Genomic DNA, 6073 nt, shown 5'->3' with positions numbered 1-6073 from the left:
TACACTGTTTCAATAACGTTGGAACTGGTATCAATAATGCTTGTTAGCTTAAATTGAATACAGCACAGTTCTGAAACTGGTCACAGGTTGAATTTCCATTCAGATTTTTAGTTTAGACAAGGGGGGGGGGAATCCTCTGCTACAGAACCTCCATATACCTGTATTTCTTACCTTGTCTTATAGTCTGTCGCAAGTCACATAGGACCATGGGGAATATGTGGGTGGATAGTCAACCTTATGGTTGGTTATATGGTTTAAAATAATGGATTCTGGGAAGGTTCTCCTGTTCATTCACACCCATTTTCCATGCATCTGTTATAAGTGTATTAGTAGTAATTAATTGTAAATAATTTTGTATAAAATGCAATCATCCCTGACAAAGATAAGGGGGACCATAAAGTTTTCATACCATAGTGGCATTTGCTTAATCAGATGCATTATTTGCAACATTGGGTGAAGAGCAGATCATGAAGAGAAAGGTAGTTAAGAAGGTAGGCCATTAAAACTGGAAAAGAATAAATATAAGTCTTGAGGGAAGCATAACAATGAAGAGCACTACAGTGACTGGTGGGCAGGAGAAAGAGAATTCTAGACTCTAAATTCTAGAAGGTTAAATGTATGTATAATAGTATAATACAAGGATTAGGGTAGAATGCTATAGCAGTTAAGTCTTGGTTTCAAATCTCAGTTTTAACACTGACTATATGATCTTGGACAAGTTATTTGAATTCTGTGTTTAAGTTTCTTTGAAAACTGTGATAATGACATCACTTATCTCAAAGTTGTAAGAAGTATGACAATCTATCATAAAATGCTTAGCACAGTGTCTAGCACACAGTAAAGTACTCAGTAAATGTTAGCCAATGCTATTATTATTACTTACAGAAAAAGAGATTGAAGAGATTCAAAGACAATTTCAACCTACCAATTTTGTTCTGTGCAAAAATGGCTCAATGCAAACATTTTCAAAACACAACTTGAAACAATTTCACATACATTTTGTATCTTACTAGCAGGGTTGTCACATTCAAAGGGCAGCACAATTTTATCAGTAGTGTCCTCAATTATCTTCTAACTGCCTTAGAAACTTAATAGTCATTCTTCTTGGTCAAAGAGCTGCTATGAGATATGGGTGAATCAGACTCATTATCTTGCACTGAAAAAAATATCTATACTGTATAAGGTATTTCACCTACTTTTATTGATGTGTTATCTGTATGTATACAGTTTTATACTATTGTTATGAACAAAATTCATTGTGGAAAAAGATATTTCTTTAAACATTTATTTTACTTTTTATATATCAAATGCTGGTCTCCAATTTAATATGTGTGCACATGCAGGTGAATTTGTGACACGGATCTTTGAAATTATCTGCAGGAATTTTGTATTAGCTGCTTTGTTTTGGCTTGCCATTAGTTTCTAATCAAGTGAATCAAGGAATAAATTACTGATACATACACCAACTTCAATGAACCTGAAAGATATTATAATAAGTAAAAAAAAAAATTAAAAAAAAAACAAAGTCAGGCACAGAAGTCTACACACTGTATATTTCTATTTATATGAAATTTTGGGAAAGGCAAAGCTTTAGGAACAGAGATCAGATCAGTGGTTGCCAAGGATTGGGATAGGGACAGGGGATAGACTGCAGGCTGGCACAAGGAAACTTTTTAGAGCAATAGGTAAAAGAAGTGAATTCTAGCCATTTATTAGTGATTTTGGAATACATAAATTAAACTATTTTGTTCAAACATGTGTGTGTTATTTATCATTTGAAACTGCATTATGGCCTTTCTAAATGCACATTTTATATTTACATGTGGTTTTCCTTCCAGTCTATTCACTGGTACATGGTTTGCTTTCTAAAGATTATTTTTTCTAATCATACTGTTGTGGAATTGGCACAAGAGAAGGAACAGTTGAGCACTTGGAGGTATCAGGAAAGAAGCCTTTAATCAAAGCAGCACTGCTGGTTCAGGGGATTCAAAGATCCAAAGCCTGAACAGCTAATACAATGAGATCACCCCTTATATATTCCTAAATTTCTTTGTTTCCTAACTACTGGGCTTCTGTGGTGGACTTTCACAGCCCCTCCTGAGTCAGTTAGAATAGGGAAGTTAGACTGTATCTAAATGCCTGGCCTGGGTGACACCAGTGACCTCCCCTCTATCTAAGTTGTTACATTCTTGGTTTATGGCCCTTTAGAAATTGGGATTAATTAGGAAAATAGGTCTTGAAAGACCAGATTATTAAGAAAGGGGCAGTGACTTAATTATAGACTATCAAGAATGTGCAATAGGATACTGATTAACTAGGTACAGAGTCAGGCTGCTAGTCCCCCTACATCCTTTCACATTCCCCCTTCTTGATCCAAAAGCTAGCCTTAGCTTGGGGGATTATAGAAGACTCAGAGATTGGGGATAGGAATGACGACCACTCTAGCTGCTTCCAGCTGAAGGAGGGCATTGAGATAAAGGGGGTTCAGCATGCTGAGTCTTCATCATCTTCATTATCTTCCCCAAGAGGGTCATAGTAGTGCGGGGTCCTGGCTTATAGTACCATTTGAAACTTAAACGCTCCTTATAATGGAAGGGCAGTATGGAATCAGACCATGCATGCAGGGAAGTGGGGGCTGCCATGTAGCTTGTTGATGAGAGGGGGAGACAGAGCCAGCAGTCCTTATTCAGCCCAGAGTTGGTCAGGTTGAGGAGTTAAATTGAGGGTTTGAGAGAGATAGTGAGGACTTAGAAAATCCTTGAGAGGCAGAGTGTAGACTTGAGAGTAGTCAAGAATAAGAGAGTTTAGTAACAGTAAGAGAACCAGCCTCATTTTGTCTGGGGACGGCAATAAATTCCTTTGCTGTGTAGGAGGTAGTAATTTAAAGTGTTTATGTGTCCCAGCAAGGGCAGAAAAGTTCTCCTCCTGGGACTAGTCTAGGGTCCTGGCGAAATTCACAAAAAGACAAAATAAGAATTATCCTATCTAATAATAGAGAAACATGGTAATTAACTGTAACTTCGCTACCCTTCCCATTGGCTAATCAGGGCGATATGCAAATTAACTGCCAACCAAGATGGCAGCCGGAAGCCAAACAGCTGAAGCGAACAGGAGGCTTGGTTGCCTCGGTGATGGAGGAAGCCAACCTTCCCCGCCTGCCGCCGCCTGGCTCTGAGCTCCTGGAGCAACAGCTCCAAAAGATACAATGTTTCAATTATAGAAGCTAAAATATGGCGGTTAATTTGCATACGCAGGCTCCAAGTGGTGGAGCGAAGCCAAACAGCCCCGAAGCCGCAGAGCTGCGAGGCCTCAGGGCCCTGGGATCAGCGGAGCAGAGAGGCATCCCGGCCCCAGGATCAGCGGAGCGGAGAGGCCTCCCGGCCCTGGGATCAGCGGAGCCGCGAGTCCTCCCAGCCCCGGGATCAGTGAAGCCTGATGGAAGCCCTGTGTGTTTATGCACCCTGGGGGTGCAGAGGTCCCGTCCTAGACAGAGGCTGATGGCACAACTTCTGACTCCGAGAAGCAGCCTGGGGGCTAGAAGGTGGCTCCTCTGACCTCAGTGCTGGAGTCCCGCCGCTCCACCAGGAGAGGAGCAGAGAAAGGCCGGAGCCTCCCTCAAGGTGACCCGAAACCCCCACCCACACCAGGCAGGCTGCTGGGACTGTGCGTGGAGGACTCACCTCCAAGCCCAGCCGGTGGCCCTGCTGCAGCCATGGCACTCCTGGGTGCAGGCCCCAGAGGGATGCGGGGTGGTGGCAGGGGCGCTGTGAGTCCTGGGCCCCTTGCCTGCCTTCCACGGCCTCCTCCTCCTTAGCGCCCAGAGCAGCGGACCCACTGAGGGCGCTCCCTGCTGGCGGAGGGGGTGAATGGAGAGGCAGGGACTCCTGGGTGAAGGGTCACCCTGAGGAGGAGTCCAGACACCTCCACGCCCTGCTCCTGTTCAGCAACATCCCCGAGATCCCACATCTGCACCGTGGGCTGTTGCAGCGTGATGGCGCCAGTGGTGGAGAAAGTGCTGCGCTCGCAGGAGCTGCTGCAGCCCGGGACCTCCTCAAAGACTTCGAGATGTTCGGCTCCCTCTTCAAGCCCTACATCTGGTATTTCATGGAGGAGGAGGGCTGCGTGGAGTACATGGGCAGCCTGCTGCGCGACAACCTCTTCCTGGCCTAGGTGACGTGGGCCGAGAAGCACCAGCAGTGCCAGTGGCTGAAGCTGAGCGACATGCTGACCAAGCCCCACCAGCGGCTCACCAAGTACCCGCTGCTGCTCAAGTCGGTGCTGAGGAAGACAGACCAGCCACGTGCCAAGGAGGCCGTCATCACCATGATCAGCTCCGTGGAGCGCTTCATCCACCACGTGAACGCATGCATACGGCAGCAGCTGGTGGCCATGGTGAGCCGCATGGATGCCTACGAGGTGGTGGAGGGTAGCAACGATGAGGTGGACAAGCTCCTGAAAGAATTTCTGCACCTGGACCTGACCGAGCCCATCCCTGGTGCCTCCTCAGAGGAGACGTGTCAGCTGCTGTTGGAGGGCAGCCTGAGGATGAAGGAGGGAAAGCACAGAAAGATGGATGTGTACTGCTCCCTCTTCACGGACCTACTCTTAGTGACCAAGGCAGTGAAGAAGGGTGAGGGGACCAAGGTCATCAGGCCACCACTGCTGGTGGACAAGATCGTGTTCCCGGAGCTGCAGGCCCTGGCTCCTTCCTCCTCATCTACCTGAATGAGTTCCACAGCGCCGTGGGGGCCTACACGTTCCAGGCCAGTGGGCAGGCTCTGTGCCGGGGCTGGGTGAACTCCATTTACAATGCCCAGAGCCAGTTGCAGCAGCTGCGTGGGCAGGAGCAGGGGGCGGCCAGCAGCACCTGCAGAGCCTGGAGGAGGAAGAGGAAGAGGAGGGTGGGGAGAGTAGCACTTCTGCCGCCAGCTCCCCCACCATCCTACGCAAAAGCAGCAACAGCCTGGACTCCCAGCACTGCGCCTCCAACGGCTCCATGGAGACCCTGGCCGTGGTGGTGCTGGAGCCCGGGGAGACGCTCTCCTCTACCGAGTTCGAGGGTGGCCCCTTCAGCTCCCAATCGGAGGAGATGTCCCTCAGTATCACTGCCTCATCTGTCACACTGACCAGCGAACTGCTGGCTCTGGGCCCCAGGGAGGGCAGCTCCTGCTCCATGGACTCTGCGTAAGGCACCCTCTCCCCCACCTCCTTGCAAGACTTTGCGCCCCCAGCCCCTGTGGTGGAGCCAGCGACCCGGCCCCTAGATTTAACACAGGCCCTTTCACCCCCGCCCCTGCCCTGCCTCCACTGCCGCACCCCTGTCCAGCTGCTGGCAGGGGCAGCCACCCAGGGGGTGCCCCCAGACCCCAGCCGCAGCCTGTCAGAACTCTGCTTGGCTGCCACAGCCACCAGCACTAGGACTCGAGGCTCCCCTCAGGAAGCTGGGCCCCACTGGAATTATGGGGGCGCACCCAGCCCTGGCAGTGGCTCCTAGCTATCAGAGATGGAGGGCAGGACCACCTGCCTGGTGGGAGGGGGGGCCCAAAGGGCTCACCAGGAAGAGCAGAGAGCTGCCCAAAGGGACCTCCCCCAGGGTCCAGCCTGAGCCCCCCCATCTCTGCCCAGCACAGGAAGCTGACCCAGCTGGCCCAGCTCTACTGCATCAGGACTACCCTGCTGCTTAACTCCCAGGCCCTGAGCACAGTGTTGAGCCGCCATGCCTGGAGGGTGTGGTCGGGGATGGGGGCGGGTGCAGGTGCACCTGGTGCAGCAGGACTTGCTGGGGAGCCTCCCACCTTCCTGGGCAGGCCTCAGGCCCGGCGCCCAATGTGGAAGGGCCGCAGTGCGGCCACCAGGCCCGGAAGGCTGCCCTGAAAGCCATACAAAGACAACCTGCTGCTGGAGGGCAGGCATGCGGTGCTCTGTGAAGACGCCGGAAGTAGGGAAGGAAGGTCATGGAAGGGAACAATTGCAAGCGGAGCTCCCGAAGGTTCTGAAAGCAGAGGACCAGCTTCCTGCAGACCTGAGCTCCGTGTGGGCCTCTTTCTCGGCCTGTGGAAGTGGTGCAGACACA

At 50.2% G+C, this 6073-nt stretch overlaps 1 pseudogene; it reads left to right on the top strand.

Annotated features, from left to right (window-relative positions):
* The first annotated feature begins 206 nt into the window (after positions 1-206).
* LOC118653537 lies at positions 207-5494 on the top strand (annotated as a pseudogene).
* Positions 5495-6073: the final 579 nt, after the last annotated feature.

The sequence above is a fragment of the Myotis myotis genome, unplaced genomic scaffold (assembly GCF_014108235.1).
Source record: "Myotis myotis isolate mMyoMyo1 unplaced genomic scaffold, mMyoMyo1.p scaffold_m19_p_4, whole genome shotgun sequence".
Lineage (NCBI taxonomy): Eukaryota > Metazoa > Chordata > Mammalia > Chiroptera > Vespertilionidae > Myotis > Myotis myotis.
Note: the sequence above shows the minus strand (reverse complement) of the source record. Positions and strands in the feature narration are given on the sequence as shown.